This window comes from Phocoena phocoena, chromosome 10, assembly GCF_963924675.1.
Source record: "Phocoena phocoena chromosome 10, mPhoPho1.1, whole genome shotgun sequence".
Classification (NCBI taxonomy): Eukaryota; Metazoa; Chordata; class Mammalia; order Artiodactyla; family Phocoenidae; genus Phocoena; species Phocoena phocoena.
In genome coordinates, this window is record NC_089228.1 from 19,411,099 (window position 1) to 19,436,944 (window position 25,846).

Genomic DNA, 25,846 nt, shown 5'->3' on the forward strand with positions numbered 1-25,846 from the left:
CTGGTCTGAGCTCTGGTCTGGAGAGGCCTGGAGGAGCTCGGTGGGTTGGGATCCACAGGTGCGTGGCAGGCACCTTCAGCAAATGCACCGCAATTGCCAGGTACACCTCTGTGCCTTTAACTGGTTGTTAAACAGAAAGCAGGATGTGCTTATCTGACTAGTGACTCCAGTTGTAAACACTCTGGCACGAAGTTCAGCATTCTGGTGTTAGGTGGGCCGGCAGGGGACTGGGGAGGCGATTACCTGGGAATGCCGCCGCTCCTGGCAGGTGGGAAGGGAGGGGGAGGGGCAGCTTGCCAGGGCCTTGCTGAGTTGTTAGACAAAGCCTGCAAGTACGTCAGCACCACGAAGGAAGCTCAGAGTCTTTCCACTGCACCCTCCTTGTTGTGCAGATGGAGCTGAGGCCCAGTGAACAGGACTGTGTGTTTGAATACTTGCCAAAGTTAACACGTATCATTATCGATAACACGCCGGGCACTTGGTGAAATACTTTCTGTGCGTTCTCTCATTTAATATCTGGACGGTTCTGTGCGGTAGGTACTAGTGTCCTGCCCATTTTTCAGATGAGGAAACAGAGTCTCAGAGAATTGCGTTACTTCCTCGAGGCCATAGAACTAGGAAGTTCCAGAGCTGGGGTGCAGGAGCTGGTGTGTCTTTCACAGCCACTGCTGTCCCCACCACATGCCCGGGGCTGCCTCAACAAGGTGGTCCCGAGCATTGCTCAGCCTGGTTCTTGTGGAACCCTGTCATCTTCTCTGAGAGATGGCGTGCGTGCGTGTGTGTGTGTGTGTGTGTGTGTGTGTGTGTGTGTATTAGTTTTGTATTGCTGTGTAACAAAACACCATGAACTTAGTAGCTTAAAACTACATGTATTCATTATCTCACAGCTTCCACCCGTCCAGACCTAGCTTAACTGGGTGCTCTGCTCAGCGTCTCACACATCTGTGATGAAGATATCAGCAGGGCCTAATGTCCTCTGAGGCTCAGGGTCCTCTTACAAGATCACTGGTTGTCTGGAATTCAGAGAATTCAATTCATTGCAGTTGTAGGACTGAGGCCTTGAGCTTCTAAAGTCCACCCACCGTTCCCTGCCTTGTGGCCCCCCCACAGCATGGCAGCTTGCCTCTTCCAGGCCAGCAGAAGAATCTCTTTGTCCTCAGGTAGAGCCTCAGTCCTTCTTTTAAAGAGCTCCCCTGATTAGGCCATGCCCACAAAGGAAGCTCTCCTGATGATGTCAGAGTTAACTGATGAGGGACTTTCATTACATCTACAGAACCCTTTTGCCCTACAGCCCAATCAAGGGAGCGATCATCCCTCATACCCACAGGTCCTGCCCACACTGATGGGGAGGCTGTCTTTACAAGGGGCGTCTTAGACACTGTTACGAATGCTTGTCCTTCAGCTTCCTGGAGGGAAAGGGAGAAGGAGGCAGGAGTAAATGAACTGTGGGATTGCCGTGGTACAGGAGTGTGTGGAGGACAGCGGAAAAGCAGTATCTAGGAGCACGTGGGCTTGGCAGCCCTACGATCAGAGCCCGCCTCTGCCGTTTCCTAGGGATGGGATTGTAAAAGGTTCTTTAGCCTCTCTGTGCCTCACTTTCCCCATCTGTACACGGTGGGGAATGGTACTTCCTAGCACTTCGTGATGACACATGAAATACTCAGCTTTCAGTAGAGCTCGGCATGTGGTGATTACTTGTCAAAAGTGTTAGTGGGTTTGGTGTCTCCTGTTTGAAGATCACAGGGACACAGAAACAGAAGGGTAGAGTTACTTTGTTTCCATGGGGTTGCTGGAAGCATGTGCCTTCGGGCTGGCATGTGTGAGGTCCCACTGTCAGCGGGACTGGAGCCGTGGAGGAGAGCGTGGTTTGTTGCGAAGCAACCCGCTCACCTGCGGAAAGAGAGTCGGAGTGACGCAGTAGTAAGAAGAGTATCCTGGACAGTTCTAGGACCGACTTGACTAATAATTCTCTTCTTGGGCCCTCACCCACTTCTTCGGACCTCAAGTTCCTCGTCTGTGAAATAGGCGAGAAATGTAGGTCCTGGGATTGGCAGGCTCTCTAAGGTGCCTGCTGGGTGTTTCATTTCCTTTTGTTTTGTTTTGTTTTGTTTTCTAATTGGCGTATAGTTACTTTACACTGCTGTGTCAGTTTCTGCTGTACAGCAAAGTGAATCAGCCATATGTGTACATATATTCCCTCTTTTTCGCATTTCCACCTGCTGGGTTTAAATGTCATAATTCTATTGGCCGTCTTCCCGTACGAGATATGACCCCAAAGTAAGTCTGTTTCATTAGCTCTGTCCGAAAAATAAGACTGTATAGGCGTACATCCCCTTCTGGAAATACACTAATGGGAATTCATTTTGTTGGACTACTGGGCTTTACGCCTGTGTATTTCTTTCCAGGGCATTGGTGGCTGTGTCACTGCCCTTAAAATCTGCGTTTGTGTCTTCTTCTCGGTGGTTGCCTTTTACAGCCCCCTTCATATGAAAGCGGGAGGGGACAGACTTAGTGGCCTTTCAGTCTTTGGGTGGGTGGGCAGAGATGAGCGGAATTCAGAAACTCCTTGGCCTGTTGCCCTTACCCACAACCCTCCTGCCACCCAACGTTGTTTCCACCTTGAACTAAGCAACCTTCCTACAATGTTCTGAATTCTGACGCATGCTCTAATAGCTGCCAGCTTAATTTCTATTGGTCGGAGTTAGAGGCTTAACAAAAGGAAGACAATGAAACACAGCATTAAGAATGTCCACTTACGGCATGTACCTTGCGAGGGCTTGGATATATTAGTTAATCCCACATCCAAATTTGTTTCCTAAGTAATATTCCCATTTGACAGTTGAGGATACTGAGACTCGAATAAGTTAAATAACTTGTCCAGCGGTACACAGTAACAGATGATTCAGCAGGGATTTGAACACACATGGACCTGCCAAAGTCTGTGCTCTTAGCCAGCAAGGCAAACAGCTGAAACACTGTCAGTGATTTTAAGCCTTGGAGCCCGCTCTTGACCCTCCATCATGCCTGCCTCGTCTCTCTTCAATATCCCACGTAATTCAGAATGCAGGAAAACTCCCAAAAGCTGCGGTTGAAAAGATGGAAGCAATGCAGCTAGCTTCAGAGGACCATATCCCAGGAAATACAAAGAGAGGAAAACAGGGTCTCTGTGGGTGTCAGCAACACCGCCACGCCAAGTTCTCAACGTTGAGCTAGAGGAAAACTCTATTACAAATGATACATCTAATCTGCTTGCGGTAAAGACTCGTAACTGGAAAATAAGCATGTGACAGCTCTTCATTTGAGTGTAAACTTAACTCATTAATTTAAATTACAGTGGTTTTTGCACAAAGAGGGGAAGCTATAATAATAGTAATAAGTAATGGTCCTTGTAGAAAATGCAACAAGACGTTAGAAATTTTGTGCTTTGGGAAGTTGGAGGATGTACTTATAGTTAAGGATTAATTTTCACTCAGAGAGATCAAAAAGGTCTCGATGAGTAAGATAAGTATCGAGTTTCAGGGTGGTTGTATTTTTTTCTCCTCCTGCCAGACTGTCTGAAACTTATCTCAAGTATCATGGTAAAAAGAGAAGTGGCGGGTAGACACAAAAATGTAATAGATATATTTTGGGGATGGAATATGTACTGCTTTTCTAAATGCATATCAGAAGGAGAATTTATTCCAGTTGAGTAGGTTTAATGATATAATTTTACCATATTAAATCGTAATTGCTCTTTAGAAGAAAATAGAGATACATGCGCTGCCATTGCCGGGCTGTCCCACTCCATCCAAATAGCATCCTCCCCAGTACTTGTTGATGTCACCTTATCTGACACCAGAGCCTGTCTGTGGCTTCCCTTTGGAAATTTGGGGGAGGGGAGGGGAAGGGAAGGAAAAATAGTCTGAGAAATAAGAGAGTCTGCATCAGCCACTTGTCGTGGTTTTGCAAAAATCCTTTCCTGCTATTAAGCTGCTAAGCTGAAGCTTACATACAAGTAGATGTGGCACCTCTGACTATCTGGAACCACGTTATTTCTTAAAATTAGATCATGGATCAAGATGATTGGGATCCCTGAATTAGTTAGGGACTAAATCATTTCCAGTGCTATGGATGTTGATAGTCATTTGAGTACATACTCGTGATTGCTTTCGTAGCTAAATGATTTCCAATCTCACTGCATTCCCTTCTCTCCACCCTCCCTCTCCCCCCCCCCCGCCAAAAAAAAAGGAGAGGAGGAAATGATTGCATATTTGGGTGAAAACAGAAGGAGAATCCCAATAATACTTTCAGTTTTAACAGAACCTGATTTTACATCATGAACTGAATTCAGTGGAGGCCTAGCTCATATATGAATTTACCGCCTGTACCTGAGAGTACGAACTTCCACGTCTCTTTTTTTTTTTTTTTTTTTTTTTGCGGTACGCGGGCCTCTCACTGTTGTGGCCTGTCCCGTTGCGGAGCACAGGCTCCGGACGCGCAGGCTCAGCGGCCATGGCTCACGGGCCCAGCCGCTCCGCGGCACGTGGGATCTTCCCGGACCGGGGCACGAACCCGTGTCCCCTGCATCGGCAGGCGGACTCTCGACCACTGCGCCACAAGGGAAGCCCCCACGTCTCTTTTAAAATCGCGCTCCAAATGACGCTCAGCTTACCCAGCTGATCAAAGGCATAATGTGTAGTTTATAAAAACATTTGTTATGGTCTTTTAAAAATATAATACTTGACATATAAAAGAGAATATACCACATTTCATTGAATCTTTTATAAGACCTTTATTTTATATACTAGTAATAATATAAAAATGTGGCCAAGTCAGTTAATCCATAATGCTTTCTTACCTTCTCTCTTTTAAGAGGCATCCCAATGTTGGAGATGTTAAAATGAAAAGGGGAAAAAGAAAACAGCGCACCTTAGAAGCTATTAAACATGTTATGCAACATACTTGATAAGTTATAAAGCATAATATAGTAAACGTCCATGAATACCCTCACACCCAGTCAACCCAAGATTTGGTCCATTACTCGTAACTTGCATTTCTTCCGAGAGCCCATGCACGTAAGTGACCCTTCTCCTGAATTTTGGGTTCATTATTGCTTTGCTTCTCAAACACAGTTAAACTCTGTTTCCTATTTAACTATACATTCCTCGGGCGTAGAGGCCATCTCTGTTCTCCACCACTGTTGTCTTCGGTGACGGACACAGTACCTGGCCCAGTAGATGTCGTTTAACTCGTATTGACCAAGCGTATAATTGTCTGAGGCATACCCAAATTGGCTCTTCCTTTCAAAGTATGTTTTAAACACCACTGTCTCTAGGAGATCTCTGACAACCTGAACTGGAAACGAACTTGCCTGCCTTTTGAACTCTCTCAGCAATTTATCTTTACCCCCTGAACTGTACATATACTCCCTTCTCCTTTCCGTTCTAGCTCTTTCCCCGTCCCTGCCTTCCTGCTAGTTTCGCTCTAGCAGAATGCCTGATCACTGTGGGTTGGTGCCTGACGTAATAATAAAAGATAGCGTAGATGAAATTATGTCTGGCCCTTTACATGTATTCTCACCAGATTGACCTAAATGAGGTTAGTGGTATGACTGTTCCCATTTAACAGGTGAGGAAACTGAGATTTGTGCATGTAGTCACTTAAGCAACAAATACATGTCAATTGAAGGAAGACAGTGCTGCATCTAGATTATTTTGCCTGAACATACTTCATTTTTTCTCTGGCGCTCAAGGCTTTATGCTGATCCGTGGGCACGTGGTTCAGAAATAAAAGGGGAAAAAATTAAAACAAGTGAAGTAGATATAAGTTTTCTTTAAGAGTGAGATTAGCAACTTTTTTTAATGTTGAGGAGACATCTGTATTGTCTTTCATATTATTTGCCTAATTTTCTATTGGATTTATTTATTCCCTTATTGATTTATAGAGATTCTTATGTACCATAAAACTTAGACCGGTTCTTCTAGGTTAACTGTGATATGCAAATATTTACCCAGTGTTTTGGTGATCTTTTGAATTCGGTGTACTATTTTAGCCATATTCAGTTTTAATATAGTTTTATTTGTCAGTTGTCTTTTTATAGATCCTGAGGTTTCTGTTATTCTCCTCAGAAATGCATTCCTACTTCTGAGATGACAAGAACATTTCCGTTTTTAAAAAAATATTAAAAAATAAATTCAGATAAGGCTAGGATCATAAAAGAACCTCCGTATCTTAGCACGGTCACTTATACATTCGGTTATTTACTCAACACGTTTATTTAGCCCCTGTGGTATACAGAGGTGACTTAAATTAGAATCTATTCTTGCTAAGTGCAGTGGGGATCCCATCAGTAGGAACTGATGCGCGTTTTCAAAAGATCCCTCGGGCTACCGTACGGAGAAGAGATTTTTAGGGGGCAAGAAGGGAAGCCAGGAGAGAGAGGTAGGGCGGCAGTGCCCACTTGGAGCCGACCCAGAATTTGGTCAGAAGAACCAAGGTTCAAAGCAGACTTGTCGGAGTTAGAGCCAGAGCACTACTGCTGCTGCGGAAACGCTGGCCAATTCAGGCGTCCAGATGAAATGCTACTTTGAACCTGGAGCAGCGTGGGACTTTGTGTGGGGGACTGTTCAAAGGAAAGCTGGACAGGTGGCACCCCTGCTCACTTGGCGCCAGCAAGTGGAGGGAGCTCGCGGGTGATGGATGGCTTTACATTGTTCTGAGCACAGCGCTCAGAGGTGCAGGCGGGCGGGGGAAGGGGGGCGGTCCCTGGGGAGCTCAGGGAAGTCTCTGGGTTTTCCTTGCATGTTGTCTTCCTCTTAATATCCAGCCAAGGTATTAACTCTGTGTTCCAGCCACGTTTCCACCTAGAAATCTCACTATTGTTTCATATACTGTCACCCACGGTCCTAGTATTTGTAGTTTTACACTTTTTAAACTCAAAATGTCTTGAATTTCGGTGAAAATGAGACAATTACAGTAGTTTGCAAAGCATAGAGAAGGGTGTATTTTTTAAAAAAAAAAAAAACAAACATTGAAAGAACGTAACAACATGCGATTTATTACTATGAGTAATAAATAAGTAATAATTTATTACTATGACCTTTCTTGAAGGTCCATGGACATTTTTTTACTCAACCGGTTCTAATTTTTTGCTCCTCATTTTATAAATGATTCTTCCCCTTGACTTCCCAATCTTGGGAGAAAACAGTATCTCTCTTGAAAATACAGAGGGTGAATGAGTCCTGCGTGTGTGTTTTCCACGTGTTGGTTTTCCGAGACAATTCTCATGAAAAGGACTAGGATTGCTAAGTCATTTTTTAATATAAGGAGGTCCATGTTTGGGCATTGAAATTAATTTCCCTTATCTCGCCATACAAGTAGCCACCCTGGCTTCTTTGATTTATTGCCTGGGATGGTTCAGTGGCACTAAAAACAGAGGACAGGAAGACATCACCTTTACGTGCCATCGTTAGTCACAACATTCAAAGCATCGCCCTGAGTGGGCTGCTTTGCACGAGTTCCTGCCACGCCAGGAGAACACCCTGTTCTCGTCCTGTGTGCCGGAGACATTGGGCCCGTGCATTACTTCCAGGCTGCATTTTTTATTTCTTAGTAAATTGTCCCCACCCTAAAATCCTTCTTGTCTTTCCTCCCTAACATAGTACGAAGGAACATTCTAGATTGCACATATAATCCCTGATTAGAGACAAGGTACCGACTAGGAGAAAATATTTTATTTTTATTGTTTTTTTTTAGGTTTTCATGGTTTTTATTTTTTATTTTATATTGGCATATAGTTGATTTATAGTGTTAGTTTCAGCGACGTGTGATTTAGTTATATGTATATCTATATCTATATCTTTTTCAGATTCTTTTCCCATATAGGTTATTAGAGTATTGAGTAGAGTTCCCTCCTGTTGTGTAGGTCCTTGTTGATTATCTCCTTTATATACAGTAGTGTGTATATGTTAATCCCAACCTCCTAACTTATCCCCCTCCCACCTTTCCCCTTTGGTAACCATAAGTTTTTTTCTAAGTCTGTGAGTCTGTTTCTGTCTTGTAAATAAGTTCATTTGTATCCTTTTTTAGATTCCACATATAGGTGATATCGTATGATATTTTTATCTTTCTCTGACTTACTTCACTTAGTGTGATAATCTCTCGTTGCATCCATATTGCTACAAATGGCATTGTTTCATTCTTTTTTATGGCTGAGTAATATTCCATTGTATCTATGTGCCACATCTTCTTTATCCATCCATCTGTCGATGGACATTTAGGTTGTTTCCATGTCTTGGCTATTGTAAATAGTGCTGAAGTGAACATTGGGGTGCATGTATCCTTTTGGAGTATGGTTTTCTCCAGATATATGTCCTTTGGGATTGCTGGATCATATGGTAGGTCTATTTTTAGCTTTTTAAGGAATCTCCATACTCTTCTCCATAGTGGCTGCACCAATTTACATTCTCACCAACAGTGTAGGCGGGTTCCCTTTCAACTAGGAGAAAATATTTTAAAATCACATCTCCAACCAGAGACTGGCATGCAGAAGATATTATAAAGAGTCCTTAAAATTCTGTAGTAAGGAAAAAAGCAATTTAAAAAATGGGCAAAAGACTTGAACAAAAATTTCACCAAAGAAGATTTACAGAAAGCATGAAAAGTTGTTCAGCGGCATTAGGGAAATGCAAATTATAACTATGGTAATGGAAAAAAGGCATGATGAGCTACCACTACACACCTATTAAAATGGCTAAAATTTTTAAAATCAGGCAATATCAAGTGCTGACAAGGATATGGAACGAATGAACTCTCATGCATTGCTGATTGGAATGCCGAGTGGGATAGCCACTCTGAAAACCAGTGGGTCGAGTTTTTTAAAAATGAAATATACAGTTCCCATGTGACCCAGTGCTCACTCCTGGGTATTTATCCTAAGGAAAGGAAGGCGTTTGTCTATAGAAGAACCTGTATATGAATGTCGTAGAAGCTTTACGTATGGTAGCCCCATGCTGGGGAAAAACCCAACTGTCCTTCATTGGGTGCATAGATAGACAAACCCTGGTACCTCCAGATAGTAGAATAATCTCCAGGAATAATAAGAGATGTACTATTAATATACCCAGCAACTTAGAAGAATCTCAGAGATGTTATGTTGAGGAAAAGAAGCTCAACTCAAAAGATTACATACTGTGTGATTCCATTTATATGATGTGTTTGAAAAGACAAAGCTACAGTTACTGAGAACAGATCAGTGGTGGCCAAGGGTTCGGGATGGAGGGAGGCTATGACTATGAAGGGATAGTACAAGGAAGTTTGGGGGGGGGGTGGAGCTGTTCTGTATCCTGATCATGGTGGTGATTACATGAGTATATACATGTGTTAAAATTCATAGTACTATAGACCTCCCACAGCTCAAGAGTCAATTTTACCGTTAGGTTTATTTCTTTTTAATTTACCGAAGTCCCACCTTCTTCCTGTGATCCGCAAGTTCCAGCCTCTCGCTCGTGATTCAGCCAGCTCCTTCTGGGCATTCTAGCCCCTCCTGTCAGGTCACAAACGCTCCGAGGTCCCTTAGGTCTTCCTGCCTGTGGGCACACTCATCTCTCTGCCCGGGAATCTCCCCCACTCCTTTCTGTGCACCCATCTCACCTGGCTGCCAGGCATCCTTTGCTACTCGGGCATGGGAACCCCAGCACTGGCTCTAAGTGAGCCGCCTCTGCACACCCGCCCCTGAGCATTTGCAAGCCCCCGTCACGGCGCTCACTGCGTTGCCCCTAGTGCCTGCTTTGGGAGCTGCCCTGCCCCCTCAGCCGTGAGTGTTAGGAGGGTGATCTCACTGCTCACTCCTCAGCCCGGTAGAGAGGCGACAACTAGAGCAGTGAGGAAGAGAAGGAAGTCTGTGCCCTGGACTCAAAGGCGAAAGTCAGCCTTTATTTTGTTTTACTGTGTGGCCTTTCTTCCTGGCTGCGCTGGCCTCTGACCCTCTGGCTGAAATTCCTTTCCTCCTGTTGCTCTTTCAGCAGGTGAATCCTCTTTTCTGGCTTTGCCCAAACTACTTGGTAAAAAGCAATAAGTCATGGTTTCAAAACCTTGATAGTCTCTGTTTTCCCTTGAGCGAACGTAAAATTGTGTGGCAAAACCATGACTGTGGAGGGGTTTTCTCGCCTCTTCCCCAGAGATTAGATGGGGTTTATAGTGTACAATGGAAAGGCATTAGTGGTAAAATCCTTATTATATATTTTTACGTATTTACCGAGCCCCATCTTACAAATTTTTCCAGATTCCGTCGGGGAGAGAACAGACTTTCTGTAAAAAAAAAAAAAAAAAAAAAAAAAAAAAGAAAAAACAGGTAGCTTCTATTCTGGAATCCATAGCAATAGTTGTAATAACAACAACAGTTACACGGTGCATGCTAAGTGCCAGACACTGCCTTAAGAAGCAGTTTATGTATTATTTCACTTACTCCTCACGGCAACCCTAGGAGATAGTGGTGTTACTTCCCTTTCACACCCATGAAAAACTCAGAACAGAGTGGTTAAATTGGGGTCTGGAGTGGCGCTGGCATTTGAACCCAGGCCTTCTGATTCCACCTTCCAAATGACTGTGGAACTGATGGAGGGAAAAAAATGCAAGACCTGGTTTTCCTCACCAGGGACGCAGGCTGACCTCTTTTCAATTCTCTCTTGGATTCTCTCCTGGAAGGTATCTCCACCCTCATCACATGGACTGTAAGAAGCTCCAGAATGGTTTGGGATGTTCCTTTTCTTCTCCAGCCAAGGGTGATTCCATATTTGTTTCTTGATCACTATTAGGTAATTGGAATAATTGGAAAAGCAAGCTAAAAATCAAAAAGACTCAGGAAAGAAGCAGTACAAAAAAATAAAACCTAACTTGAATTTGTACTTTTAACAACTTTCAAAGTGTTTTCAACTGTGTATTCTCCAAAGATGCCTCTCACCATTTCCCATTATTATCATCTCCTCTTCACAGATGAGGAAGGTGAGGCCCAGAGAGAAGTGAGTGACCTGCCCTGGTCCTCCATGTTGGTTCTTCCAGGACTAGAAAGCAAACTCCCTTCCCCTCCCCTCCTCCCTCCTGTTCTTCTCCCCTTCTCCTTTCCTCTCTTCCATTTAAGCTCTTATTCATTGAGTAAGAGAAACTGTTCGGTATACTTAAGACACAGGCAATGTGATTTCATCTCTTTTCTACATATATAGGTTTTCTGTCGCTGTGTAAACACATTGCCACACACGTAGCAGCTTAAGACCTCCATTTGTTAGCTCACGGTTCCATAGGTCACAGGTCCAGACACAGAGCTGCTGGCTTCTGTGCTCAGAGTATCAGAAGGTTGAGAGTATCAGAGGTGTCACCCAGACTGAGTTCTTATCTGGAGGCTCTGGGGAATAATCTACTTCTTAGCTCCCTTAGGTTGTTGGTAGAATTCAGTTCATTGTGGTTGTAGGACTGAGGTCCTCATTTCCTTGCTGGCATCAGTCAGCCAGGGGCCACTCTCAGCTTCTAGAGGCTGCCCACATTTCTTGCCATGTGACCTCCTCTGCCTTGATGCCAGCAGTAGTACATCAGATCTTTTCTTGTGCTCTTGAATGTTTGACTTTCTCCATCTCTGATCTCTAAACTCTTAATATGAATTCCAAAATACGAAGTCCATGTGATTCTTTCAGGCCTGCTCAGATTATCTCCCTATCCTAAGGTCAGCTGATTTTGGATCATAATCGCAGCTGCAAAATCCTTCCCATTAATACCTTGGTTAGTGTTTGAATATCTGAAACGAGGGGTAGGAAAGTGGGAGGTCATCCAGAATTCTCTGCCTACCGCCAATGCGTAACAGTGTTAAGAAAGGTAAAGACAGAAACCAGGGCCAACTCTAAGCTATTTATTTTTCAGTAGTAATTACATAAATTCTGTGATGCTTTTTGCCAACCTGATGCATTTTGTATTTATTAGGCCATTTGATTAAAAGCATATTCGTAATCTGTGCAAGTTTTTTGTCTTAAAAGGATTGAAAAAGGATGAGGTAGGCGTAATATTGTTGAACAAGGCAATTCACCGTCACCAGCTATTCGTAAGTTCCTCTTTTTTTTAGCGTTGTTTCAACAGATACTTTCTTCTCAGCCTCTGTGGTCCATCTCCTTGAACTTTCTCTCTCTGCTTCTAGGCTATGTGATTCCTTCTCTACTTGCAGGTCTCATCTTAGATATCACCTCCTCATGGACAGATTTCTTGATGGCCTTACCTGTAGGTTAAGAATGACAAGTATGTGAAGTCGCTGTTTTATTCAGGCTCCCTTTGTGATGGCTTTCTAGTTTTGTGGATTGCCAATGTCTTATGTCTATTTCTCATAGGCCGTAAGCCTTGGAAGGGGTGCCTTCATAGGCCCAGTGCCCAGACTGTGCTTGGTACAGAGGAGGCATCAAAAATTATGTTTTTAATTGATGTGTCAATGGAAGGTATTATGGAAAAAGTAACTATAACATTTGTTTAGAAAGGTGGCTAGAGTCGTGAACCAGGTTAATCATGAGGTCACTGCTAAGGCATTTATTGTTTGAAAAGCACCCAGTTGACCGTCATAAAGCTCTTGAAAGAGAGATGGGGGAGGCTTTACAAACGGTGGCACCACAGAGGGACAGTTTCCATATTGGCCTTTGAAACGTGCAGTGCCTCCGGGCAGGAGGTGGGCAAGGAGTGCGCAAATCACACACTGTCTGATGTTTGGATCACGGTTTCCTGCAAAGTTTTAATGCCCCCAGACGGAGGCCTCTTTCCTCCCAGCCCTCCTTTGAGCAGCTCCTCTCTCTGATTTTCTCTTAAGCTTCACCTTCACCTCCATGCAGTCATAGACCCATTTAGAAGCCACTTGACCTTGGGCAAGTTATCCTCCCTGAGCCTTGTTTTCCTCCTCTGTAAAATGAGCAGAACAATTTACACCTTCAAAGGTCATTGGAAGGATAGAAGGGCAGTGAATGCAAAAGCCTGACTCACCCTGAGCTTAATAAGTGCTGTTTCCATTATTAGACTTTGCCGCGCTCTGCGTATCTGACGTGGAATTCAAGTGCTCATCTTAACAACTGTTGTTTGGAATTTGTTTAAAAAAAGAAGGTTACAGTAGAATATAGGGTCATTGGAGATTTTTGTTATCATATACTAAGGACTACCTAGTTTGAAATAAATTATTTCACATGCAGCTATCCCAAGCACAATGTATCTACCTTTTTTTTTTTTTTTTTTTTTTTTCTGATGGTGATTCAGAAGTCACTCCAGAGCCTTAGTAGTTCCTCTGGGTTTTTATTATGAACACCAGTTAGCATTTTATTATGGCCCTTTAGACGTATTGGTTACTATCAAGTTTACAAAGCAACTCGTGTCTGCCTTGTTCACCTTTTCCCATTCCTTAATACATGATGGAAAAACCGTGTGTTGCAATAAACACAGGCTTGCCTCTGCCCAGGCCCTTCCCAGTTGCTCCTCTTTTTGACGGAGAGGACTCTCCTGCCCCAGCTTGTGCGGGGAAGTAACAGAACCAAAGCAGTAACATCCTTGGAGCGGAGGAATAGCAGTCAGCGGGGCTTCAAAGAGCTCATTTGCCATAAAGTACCAAAAGTTGTTCAAAATCAGTCAAGCTTTTATCACGTTTCTGAGGAGGCCGTTTTAGGGAGCAACAAGGGCAGAGTAGATCAATTTACATTTCTTTTTCTTTCACCACTGTAAGAGCGCTTATTTGATGAATTCTCAAGGCAGGTTAGACAGTATTAGCCAATGCGGTGATGGAAGCATAGAGCCAGCTCCTGTTGTGTTTATCATGGGGATCGTTTCTACACTCAAACCTGCACTCCTATCTTTTCTTTTATTTTTCCTGTCTTTTAATTCCCTGAGTGTGATTTAGAGGAGTCCATGCATTGCATTGCAGTGGCAGTGGAAGTCTGGATTTCCGATTTAATTCCCGTCGTCTGAACCCAGAACACAGGGCCAGGAGACTCTCTCCTGCCCCAAATTAGCTGGGAGAGCTTGGACAGCTGGTGCAGTATCTCTGCGCATGCCCCTCGGTTTCCTCTCCTGTCAAATGGGACTATTCACTTCTTATCAGAGCGTTATTGTAGTAAAAGGAAATGTCCTGTAGATTTAAAAATAAATTTTAACACCACGCACACACTTTCATTTTTATTTTTAATCCGAAAGTGACCTGCGAAATCAGGATACCACCGTTTTCAGAGTTGTTAGCCTACATTCATCATATTTCTAGGTGAAGTATCTGAAAGTGATTATAGGTAATAAATATCTTTTTTCTTAAACTTATTGCAGAGGCAGTTTTTCCACTGTTAATGAGGGTAATTTGACTTGGTTGAAGGATTGCAGTTCTTAAGAATTAATGCAGTAATCCAATTCAAAGATTTAAAGAGATCTAAGATTTTTCACAGGTCGCGTGCTAGTGAACGCGCTGCTCTCACATAGCAGCTAATGGACTTGAACGTCAGTCTGTCATTTACTGTTCCCTCACTGAGAGCAGCTATGCCCTTGGTAGTGAGTCTTCTTTCCAAGCATTGCAGGTTATTTAGAAGTGTGGTATATTTGTAACACTTTCGAGAGAGAGTATCCTATTTCCCACAGCCCCTAATTACTATAAAAACTGGGGTTATCTTTCTTAATTACATGTTTGAATCCTAATCTGCTAAGGTCTGAGGAATATCAGGCCCCCAGGAGCTGCCTTCTCGCCTTCCTTTCTTCAGAGAGGGGCCTTTTTTTGTCTTCCTTTCTTTTTTTTTTTTAGTGTATTTTTAAGAACTAATTCCTGTATCATTGTATTCGTACCTATAGGTTAATTCATATGAAGACAGAGGTTACGTGTATGGTATTCATCACTTTCCATTTTTGATAGTGATGTATTATGAACAGCTAACAGTATTTTGTAAAGCCTTATTTGTAAAGGATGTTGGAAATGCTCTTCTTTCCCGATGCCATTATGTTTCTAAATATGAAAAATCCCATTTTGAAGCAATTAGAAGCCTTCTCTTCTCTTTCCATGTGTGTGTGCACACAGGAACCTTTGTTCCTTAATTAGGAAAAGGACTAGAGCTCATTAATTGTGGTTCCAAGTGATGTGTGCTCAAATGTTGACGCACTAATACATTACAAGGAAAGATCCAGCCTAAATGTAGGAGGCTCTCGGCAGTTCTGAGAACTGTTAAAAAGATAAACAAGCAGGGAGAGGGTCCTCACATCCTGGCCTGTCCTTGAGGGCCCGGCTGGCTACTGTTGAGTTTTAAAGCCCTGGAAATTTCTGTACTCACAGGAGAGAAGGGGCGAAGGTGCAACTTGTGTAGAAATCTAGAACTTTGCCTTTGTTGAAAACCTATGATTTAAAAAAAAAAACAAAAAAACAGAGGTCAGGAATCTCTCTTGGATTTTTTGATCAATTAGAGGACCCCATCTAGATGCCTTTAGATTTTATTGAAAGTGAGAGAATTGCCGGCAACCATGATAGGAGACAGGTATCCGAATGTTTTATAGGCCGATTTTCATTGCTGGCATTAACACCGGAGGCATTGCAAGAGTTTTGAAAGCCAGAACTCCCAAACTGAATTGGCAAAGCCTTAGGCCCGCATTGGTCATCAAGAAAAGAGCCCTAATTTCCACAACAAGAACAGGAATTTCTTCAGCCTCCAGGAAACTCGATGCATCTAAATGTTCCAAGAAATATGAATAGTGCAAACGGTGGACTCATCTCACTGGTCAGGATCAAGGTTTCAGAAGCGGGGAGGTGAGCAACTTGAGTGAAAATGCTCAGACCGCCTAGGTGATGCTTTCCTGTGGGTTGGCTGGCCTGGCGAGGGAACTCTGAAATGAAGGATGGGAAGAATACAGCCAAATGTCAGTTCAGAGACCAGAGAATGGAAAGTTAGAGCACCTAATTTGAGGGGCAGTCGCGTGTCTTCCAGAAGATTCTATCCAGTCAGGTGGATAACCGTTTGGAAGGAAGAGAACGCAGGGGCCACTAGGCAAGTCTGGGGTCCTCTCCTGCCTCCCCACCTGCCATCTCCCTCCTCCTTTCCTGCCTTCTCTTTCCACGTCTGCCGGAGGATGAGCTGCCTTCCTTCTGCTTGTGTTAATGCAAGACATTGTTAATATCAGTAAAAGGGAGCACTTCAAAAAGGCGGCAGGGATTTGGCAAGTAAAGGCCTGACACCATATCCCCTGTGCTGGTAATGGTCTGGGTCAGAAACAGTGAATGTGGAACCAAATATTATTTCCCTGAAATGTTCTGCCATTTAAAGAGACATGTCTATCTAGGAGACGTATCTAAATATATTTTTATATAATAATAATATACTATATATTTTTATATAATATATATATTTCTCCACCAGTAATTTTTCTTAACTTTGTATTTCTCAGAGAGAGAAAAATAGATTTTAAAATATAAAAAACCTGTTCTTCAACTGAGGATGCAAAAATCTCATTGCAGTATTTATTCCAAACCTGCTCTCATAATGTTCAGTCAAGGAGAAAACAGCGAAAAACAGTTGTTGATGGACTTAGCACAGAACTGGATTAAATAAGCATTAGTCTACTGAAGCTGATTACAGGAATATGAAAATGCAATATCTTAATGGTACATATTTTTATGTGGCAGCTCAGTTGCCTTTCATTTTGCAGCTAATATGTCTATTCTTATGAGTCATTTACTTCTTTAATTACCTTTTGCAGGCAAGGCACCATGGTATATTAATGTGAATGATTTTTACTGCCAGTTTATCATACAATGCCCCAGAAGTTGAAAGGCGTAATTGACTTGGAAGAACAGCTCATGAAGGAAACAATATTTAGTTGACAGTTTTCCTTGTACTCTCTGTTGACGTTTATGAGTTTACACTATGCTAAAGGAGTCATAAACACAATTTTCTTTCAATAACCGGAAAGGCTAGCTTCTCAAATACATCTGTGGAAAATGCATTTGTTCATTTCTTGAATAATATGAAAATAACACATTTCCAGTGATAAGACCTCTCAGACTGCCAATTGAATTAAACCTTTGAAGGTACATTTATAACCTGTCTTGGAGCATTAGGAGATATTAGGGTTCATGTGATTGAATCAGTTTAATGAATATTTAAATTATAGACAGATTTGGATAAATCATATTTAAATCCGGGTGTTAGAACGAGACTATTTGGCCTCATCCTCCCGATTTCCAGAGGGAAGGAAAGCAGGAAGGGAGCTTGGGAACTGTCTGGAGGAAGATCTTCTTTCTCCCAAGGCGAGGGAAAGTCTGACAGTACATTTTTAGGGAAAGAAAAAAAGAAGGGACCGTCTCTACAACTCCTTTTAAGGTCTGGGCTCTGAACAGTTAAACTCAAGACTTGGGCGGGTCGCTGCTCTTCCGGCGTCTGGAATGGTGCCTGAGTTGACTTGGGCAGTTAGCAAGCGCCCTTCTTTTAACCATCACTTCCACAGTCCTCCGGGCGGGTCCTGGTTTGGCACATTGGTTTCGAGGGAGTTAAACTTTTCACAGTTTCCTGGATTGTTTGCAGTTCAGTCCTGTGTAGCATAATGAAAGTTTTCTAGCCATCTGTTGTTAAGCTGGCGGGGAGCAAGGCCAGTATATCCAAACAAAGTTCTGGCCTGCTGTAAACGGAACCTGTCGGTTTAGCATAGCTTTCCTGACCCCTCCAACGAACGGGGCAGCCCTTGGTACCAGGCACTGACTGCATGGCGCTTTCAAAGGGGAACTATTTTGGGGCTAGGGGGGTGAGGGCCTGTTTACTTTTTCCCTCCGCGTTCCTCTCACTGGCTTGGACTAGTTTATACTTAATCTTTAAATGGATAAATGGTTACTTGTCCCCTCCTTTTTCAGAGAAGGAAGCATTACTTCTTAACAGGAGATTGTAACTTTTGAAAACAAGGTATGAGTGTCTCTAAATGCGTGTCAGGCGGCTGTGATTTGAAAGGTTGTTCTGTAGCCAGTTGTTTTTGTTTCATCATTTTGTCTTTCAGCGTTTGGGGACAAATAGTCTGGGCAGTGGAAGCGCCTATATTTATTACTTAGCTTATGTAACTAAAGCATTTTCACAGCTTTAAAAGGACTCCCCGTCACCCTTTCTTCCGCCTTTTTTATTTCATTATCAGAAGTTGATACACAGCATAACTTAGAGAGCAGCCATTAGACAGTGCCTTCCAGCTGTGCGGGGTGTTCCCTACTTCTCTGTTCTTATTTACAAGGTGTAGCTATTGCTTTTAATTGCCCAGCTTAACCTTAAAATCAGTTCTTTGTTTTGTGATATTCTGTAAAACGTGTTTAATTCTTAGTTCCTGTTTCCCAGTGTTTCCTTGGCTCTGTATGAAACATTCCTGTATGTATGTGTGTATCTCAACACCTGTCCAAGCCTACCCCTAACCTGCGTGCGTTTCCTTTTGTTAATGACACCTTGTAGGTGCTGTTGTCTTTCTCTTGGTCTTGCTGCAGTGTATTTTCTGTCCAGCATTGGTTACATTTGTGCTCTGTTAAGAGAGGGCTCTGGGGAGCCATTGTCAGACCTCTGTATCCATCTCAATTCATTAAAATATCCAGGGAGAATGGCCACTGTCATTGAATAACTATGTCAGCCACTCCCCTGGCTGCCTTTCCCTCTAGATGAGAAGCAGACCACAGTCCCACACGGTTACAAAGAAAAAAGGCACCAAAAGGATGCATATTTGTCTAAAGCACCAACACCAGAGGGTTTGGATTCAACTTTAAGTGCAATCCAGGAATGTACAAGGGTCAGGAATTCCATAAATGGGGACGGGGGTGGAGGGGGGGAGCAGAAGAACCAAAGGAATAAACAAGGAGGTACAAGGCTTCTCCTTTAAGGGACAAGGAGTTTTGTGGTAGTGGAAAACATTCAATTTACAATTTAAATGAAGGCACTTACTTGGAAGTACCTACAGTCCTAATCTGTTTGTAAGGTGACTGACATATAAAGTGCTTTTTTGTTTTAAGGTAAAAAGAAAAAAAAAAATGTGTTCGGGGTAGAGTTTCGGGTATAAATGTCAGGTGCCACGTACTGCATACTCACTCCAAGAGTCAAGCAAATAACCTTGGCATTTAGGACACTGCCTTTTAGAACATGAAATTGTTTTTTGTTGTGTGTCTTTTTTTTTTTTTTTTTTAAAGGAGGACTACATAAAGGGGTCACCTATTAGCTGTGTTTTTGCTGTCTGAAACTCAGCCCTTCTGTCTATTAAAATCAAACTACTGTGTAAACATTCCAGTGTTGTTCTTGGTCTACAATGGCCACAGGGATCAGGTTTCACCTGCCTGCACATCTTCAAGCAATTAGAGCAATTAGCGTGAAGCCATTTCACATTCAAGGATTCAAGGTCTGTGGTGACATTCAAGTCCAGGAGAAGTCTAAAAGGGAGAGAGGGGAAGCGACCCAGAGCATGGCTACTCTTCCATGGCCCTAAGCAGACAATTTCTCTTTTAAAAATGGTAGCTCTTTAATGATATTATTATGAGGTTTTTAAATGACAGATCAAAAGTTGTTTATATCGAAAAAACAACACCCCAACCGTCATTTAATTATACTAATGAAGGTCTTTATACATGGCAGGTTTGTGTGTGTGTGTGTGTGTGTGTGTGTGTGTGTGTGTGCAGTACGCGGGCCTCTCACTGTTGTGGCCTCTCCCGTTGCGGAGCACAGGCTCCGGACGCGCAGGCCCAGTGGCCATGGCTTACGGGCCCAGCCGCTCCGCGGCATGTGGGATCCTCCCAGACCGGGGCATGAACCCACGTACCCTGCATCGGCAGGCGGACTCTGAACCACTGCACCACCAGGGAAGCCCCTACATGGCAGATTTTTTAAAAAGACTTTTAATGGCTGTGAGAAATGGAGCGTTCCTCCTCCGTGTCTCACCATGGGAGTGACAGCATTCTTCGCAGAGGAAGAATGTATTTTATAATATATAAAGGAATTTGCATTCCGCTTTACGTGGTAAACCTCCCTGTTCTGGGTAAATGGAACCATTACAGCAACGTAGAATATTTAGTTGGCAGACTTCGGGAGTAAGTATTGAGAGCAACTTTTAATTTATTTTTTTAGCTTGGAGAAGAGTAGTGGCAACTTTCATATATTGAACTAGTACAGTTTAAAGACAGATGATCAGCTTAGCACATCAGACAGCTATGTAAGCGTGACCGAAGAAGATGCCTTTTACAAAATGGGCTCAGAATCCGGAAGGGTTTGTGTTGTGTTTGTTTGTTTTGTTTGTTTTTCACATGTGTAACTTAGCTACCCAGGAATCTTGTTTGCATGAGGCAAACCCTAAACTGATTACAGCTTTTAAAATTGGTTAGTAGATTTTTAAATCCACATTGCACTGTTGGGTTATTATGCAGAAATGGGGGGAGGGGCTGATTTTCAAAATCCGAGGGTGCTGCAGGAATGATCTGGCTCTGTGCTCCCAGGAGGTGTTTGCAGTCAGGAGTAACTGCAGGCTAAATTATAATGTGGAATTCCCTTGCCCTTTAACCTGATGCTTCCTGTTCACATTCAGTGTTTATTAACAAACAGCTCTAAGTACAAAATTGTTGGGAGAATTACTTTTTCATTGGACACACTGACTTTAATTAGAATAAGTGGCTTATTTTTAAAAGAAATAATTGTGTGCCTCTAAGAAAGTTCTTGCAGTAATTCCTTTATGAAATTGCCTTAGATGACTTCAAAGTGAGGAGGTATTGAGCAGTTTTCTGTCCGTCGCCCTGAACTCATCTATCTGTGTGACTGAGGCTGGAGCATTTGTGTTCCATTAGTAATTAGCCATTTTTAGGGAACCGGACTTGCTCAGAAGTCTCTAGCCCCGTCTCGAACCACTTAGAGCTCTTCTGTTGAGGACTGGGTTTCTTGCCACCCACTTGCACGGCGCCCAGGCTGCGTGCCTTTTGAAACTACATGACAGAGCAGATGCAGGGGCTGCTAACAGAATGTAGCATGCTGGACACTGAGACAGGTGAAGGTCTGTCTTTTTCCCTCGCGCCTTAGAAATGCATTGCTAGGAAGTCATTTGCAGCGTTTATAACTAGACTGGCTGAGTTAGACAGGAACATTTGAATTGGATACTCTACCCCTTCTAAAAGTGGAGAGGCAGGCATCTAAAAGCTGCCGGGCTCAGAAGGGAGGTTAGGCAGTAAACCAGATCTTTCCCTTTTTTTTTTTTTTTCCCCCTCCTAGCCTCGTCCTCTGTTTCTCTGATCTGCCTTTTGAACTGTTTTTGTGGCTGATCAGTTCCACCTAATATGTCTCTTGATTTCTGCTATTGTAATACTCAGGCGACATGCTGTTCTCTTGGTTTTTATAAGCTTTAGATGCTTCTGCCTGTCATATTCTGGCGGTTTATCTTCAGCGTCTGGATTTGCTTTCAGACTTGAATGTCTATCAAGCTGCCGTTGCTTTGAATGTGAGATCAAAAGAAGATGAATTCCAGTAAAAAATTTCCTTCTATGAAGAAAAGATTGGGGCCTATGTAAACATCCTACTGACAGTTCCCAATGAGTTATTTTAGCCGAGTATTAGCACCTGGATGACAGACAGTCCAGCATTCCACGCTCCATGACAAATCAGTTGCTTCCATGGCAGGAGAACATTGCCACAGCAGCAGTGCATTTTCAGAAGGAATCCTTTTTCTTCCTCCTCCGCCTCCCCCTTTATCTTTTCTTTTCTTTTCTTTTCTCTTTTTTTTTTTTTCGAATTTGGCTGTTCAACTCTTCATCCTGTTTTTCCAGCTGACTTCTCTGTCTTCAGCAGTTCACTTTTCCTTACAGTATCTGTCAAGTTCACTCAGGTGACGGAAGACAGGACTTCGATAATTAGTTTGGGGTGGCTTCAGGAGTGTTCAGGTAGGCAAGCTAGGCATCTCAAGCTAAACAGGTAGTTTGGTTGATTGCAGAGAAAAGGAAAAGCAGCAAGCTCAGGGGCATATCCTTGGAATGCAGGCGATGTGTTCTTTAAAAATACATGTGACAAAATCCTCTAAAGTCTGCAGAATCGGAATTTTCTTTTCTTTCTTCCTTTTTTTTTTTTTTAAAAAAAAAAAAGCATCCTGCCTATGTTAATGTCACCACAAAAATATCTCAAGAGCAGGCTGCCCAAAACCCTGTCGGTATGTATTTGTCTGCGTGAATGAGCTGTGTTTGGCTAGGGCTTGGTCTAGCCCCGGCACACTTCTGATGCCGTGTCCTTGCTTGCAGACCTGGGATGATTTAGATACAGTGTAGCCTGAATAGATTTCTTTAAGTGCTAAATGCAACTTTGAAAATTACCTCCAAGCTCCAACTGATCTTTCAACTTTGAAAGTGAAGAATTACTTGAGGAATTCTTGTGGTTTCTTTGTCATTTAGTGAGAGCCCAGGCAGCTACCGTGGAGGCAAGCGTCCCTTAAGTTGCCTACAAAGGGCAATGTTCCAGTGTGTTTTCTCCTCGAGTGTGCTTCAGTCGCACAGGACTTCCTGTTTATTCAAACATCTTTTTTACCATTCGGCAACCCCGCTTCACAGAAACAGCCAGAACCCATCTACAGCAAGAAGACGGAAATCCAAGGGCAGACAGTGCGAGCTTTCTCGATCAAACTCTTCATTTTCTCTGTAAGTGTCCAGAGGAAAAAAAAAAAATTGAACATTTTCGCTGGGTTAATAAACTTTTAAAACTAAGGATCTCCTTCTGCACAGACGTTCTCTGAAGGGCAAAATAAGATGATCCAACTTACTTACTGCTCTTTCTGCCCCCCTCCCCTTCCATCAAAGACGTTTTTCTTTTTAGAGCTTTGAGAGGACCGGTTCGTTCTAACTCCTTGTTACTTCACTCTTGCTTTCAAACGTGTCTCCGGATGGTCTCAGCTAAGTCAGCAGCCGTGTGTCGTCAGGACCGGTTTAGGAGCTTGAACGGAGATTAGAACCTCGCTCTGCTTCTTTGTGAGCTCGTTTTGTGTCGCCTTCTTTTCCTTCCTGTTATCGCCAGGAGTGAGAGGGTGCAGGGTTGGTGGCTTGGTAATTCTGCATCTGCAGGAATGTCCTCCATGTATGCATCATGACCCCATCATCGTTTGTGAATTGGTCTTGATAATATTTGTACCAATTTCATGCCAATAAAAGTCAGACTGCTGAAACAAGCACGGTCATTATCTCATTCATATTAGTATTGTTTAAACGGAGTGGGCTGCAAAAAAAGAAAGAGAAAGCCCGCCCCACTTTCCGAGATGGTTGTTAACTTTGATGTTGGAAGGGTCTTTTCAAAATGCTCGTTGTGGATAATTAGGATGGCAGGGAAAGCCCTCGAACCCGGGCTGCTTGCTTCTCTCTATGCCGAAGAGTGATGTGGTCGCCCCTTGGGTCCTTTCTCTTGAAATGACTTTTTCAACACATGGTTTGATTTTTTTTTTTTTTCAAGGGTTCCACCTTTTCCTGTCTGCTGTGGACGTCCCTCTGGCCCCCCTCCCCTCTCCCCACACTCCTCCCCCAACCCTGACCCAACCAGCTTCAGTATAATTGGTAAGCCAGGTGCTAACTTTTTTTTTTTCTTCACTGTGTACTGGTCAGGGAATAGACAGGAAGTAGAAAATTAGCTCTTTTGATCTGAAGGGAATTGTTATTACTCTAAACCTTGTTTGTTAGTCCCCAGACTAAATATACTTCAATTTTGGCGTCTAACTCAACCATCTATTAGAATAGAGAAAGAAACAGCTTCTGTCATTGTCCCCCACCTGTCATGGAAGAAGCATTTCAATAAATAAAATAGGTAAGTGTGTGTATATATATGTGTGTGTGTGTGTGTGTGTGTGTGTGTGTGTGTGTGTGTGTATCGCTCTTGCTAGGCTGGCTTTTTTCAGATTCAGAAGTTGTTCTACTTTGCAAGAAAAGAAAATTATGTTTGCGACTGCCTTAAGGACAATTTGTATAACAGTAGGAGTAATTGCAGGGAAAATGGAAAGAGTGACTGGAGGTATTTACTCAGATGTTAGTGTAGGTGTGGAGGCCAAAAACTCAGTGTGGGAACAGTGGGCCGCTTTTCTTGGTATCGCAGTCTATTTGATGACCATCAAATTTCCCAGCTCGCTGGTTTTGTTTTTTCTGGATGGCATGTTTGATTATTTATCAGAAGGGGAAGGGAGTAGCTGAAGCAAATAAACACGTGACCAAGTTCTGTTTTGTTTTCCACTCAGAAAGCCATGCCCTTTAACAGACATACAGAAAAGAGTAAATGCATTGTTTTATGATAAAAGGAAATTACATGTGTCATTTTCTTTTTAAAGGCAACCAAGTTAACCCTTAAGACTCAGGAGCCTCTTGGCCTTCTGAGAATTCAGCAGGCTTTCACTGAGAATTCATCTATTGCGGTGGATGGCTTTATGGCACAGGATTTCCAAGGTTTAGTTGGTCAGTAGTTTGGCTTTTCTAGATGCGTTCCTTAGTTATGCCTGCCTCAGTAGCTCGACATTTTTTTTTTTTTTTTGCGGTACGCGGGCCTCTCACTGTTGTGGCCTCTCCCGTTGCGGAGCACAGGCTCCGGACGCGCAGGCTCAGCGGCCATGGCTCACGGGCCCAGCCGCTCCGCGGCATGTGGGATCTTCCCGGACCGGTACACGAACCCGCGTCCACCTGCATCGTCAGGGGGACTCTCAACCACTGCGCCACCAGGGAGTCCTGGTGTATGTGAGAGAGAGTGTGTGTGTGTGTTAAACAGTGATGCCATGTGAGAGAGAGTGTGTGTGTGTGTTAAACAGTGATGCCATTGGATAAATCTGTAGCTCTTACAGTTGTGTTAAAGGCTATATTCTGACTTTACGTCGAAACAAAGAGCTCAGTTAAAGGGAAATGTACCAGAGTTTCTGTGACCAGTGAGCAGCATGATTTGTTCGTGTCCAACTGTTGCTTCTCTCTTTGAACGTGTCAGGCAGGTGGTGTCCTGCAAAGAGACGACTTGTAGGTCTCCGAGACACCCTCAGAAACATCTTCACGTCTTTATTCTTATGTCGTGTATATAATGACCTGCAGGAGTGTTGGTTATCTCAGGTCAGGTCCTCCAGAGACCTAGGGAAAGGCCCAAATCTACATGAAATGTAGACTTTTAAACAAGCGAACTAAACTTTAAGTTTTTTGCTTTCATTCTCTAGCGGGGTTTGCATCAGTGCACGGAGATTCTTTATACATAGCCAAGCACTGACCTATGTGTACGTGCTCTCACGGGCACGTTTTTTAATAACTAAAGCACGATTTTGGTCAGGGGCTGCCTCATGTGTACACACCCTGAACAAATGATGGGCTTGATCCTAGCACAGTGCCTCGCCCGGTCACATCAAGCCCTATAAGTCACAGCTGAAAATCTGTTTCATTGCCTATACTGTCTTGGAATGTGGATAGGAAATATGCACACAGAGGGATTCCCTCTCCATTGACTATATAAGGGAACAATGCAGCCGACACTCAAACACAGCGCAGCCTCCATCAGGATTGCCCCGCATGTGTGTCCCTGGGAGGTGGCTTCGTCCTGGGGAGGACAACCATAGTAGCAGTAGCCTTTCCGCCGCCTCTTTTTGTCATCTTGGGTGACTCTCCAAAAGGCCCTTGGGTTGGATCGTCACACTTCGAACCTATACACAGCCCTTTGTGCAAATCAAAGTGCCTGACTAATGCTAACTCGTTAATACTTGGAACATGCTTGGGACATAAGTAGGCTGTGATGATGATCTGGGAGAGTGTCCTGTTGTTGAAATAGTTTATAATTTCCGGGTGTGTCTGTATTTCACGGTCAGGCACGAGCTGGAAGGGGTATGATCTAGATGCCATGAGAAGCGTTTTTCCTGTGACATACTCAGCCCTGAC

At 43.2% G+C, this 25,846-nt stretch overlaps 1 protein-coding gene across 10 annotated transcripts in view; it reads left to right on the forward strand.

Moving 5' to 3' along the window:
* Positions 1-25,846, forward strand: part of FOXP1 (forkhead box P1) — a 227,780-nt gene that overhangs the window by 40,934 nt on the left and 161,000 nt on the right. Inside the window, exon 1 of one of the 10 annotated variants that reach the window (XM_065885427.1) lies at positions 22,191-22,612. The exons of the other annotated variants lie outside the window; for them this stretch is intronic. The gene's annotated coding sequence lies outside the window, so the exon portion shown is untranslated. Of the gene's footprint in view, positions 1-22,190; positions 22,613-25,846 lie in introns of those variants that run through there. 10 annotated transcript variants of the gene reach the window in all.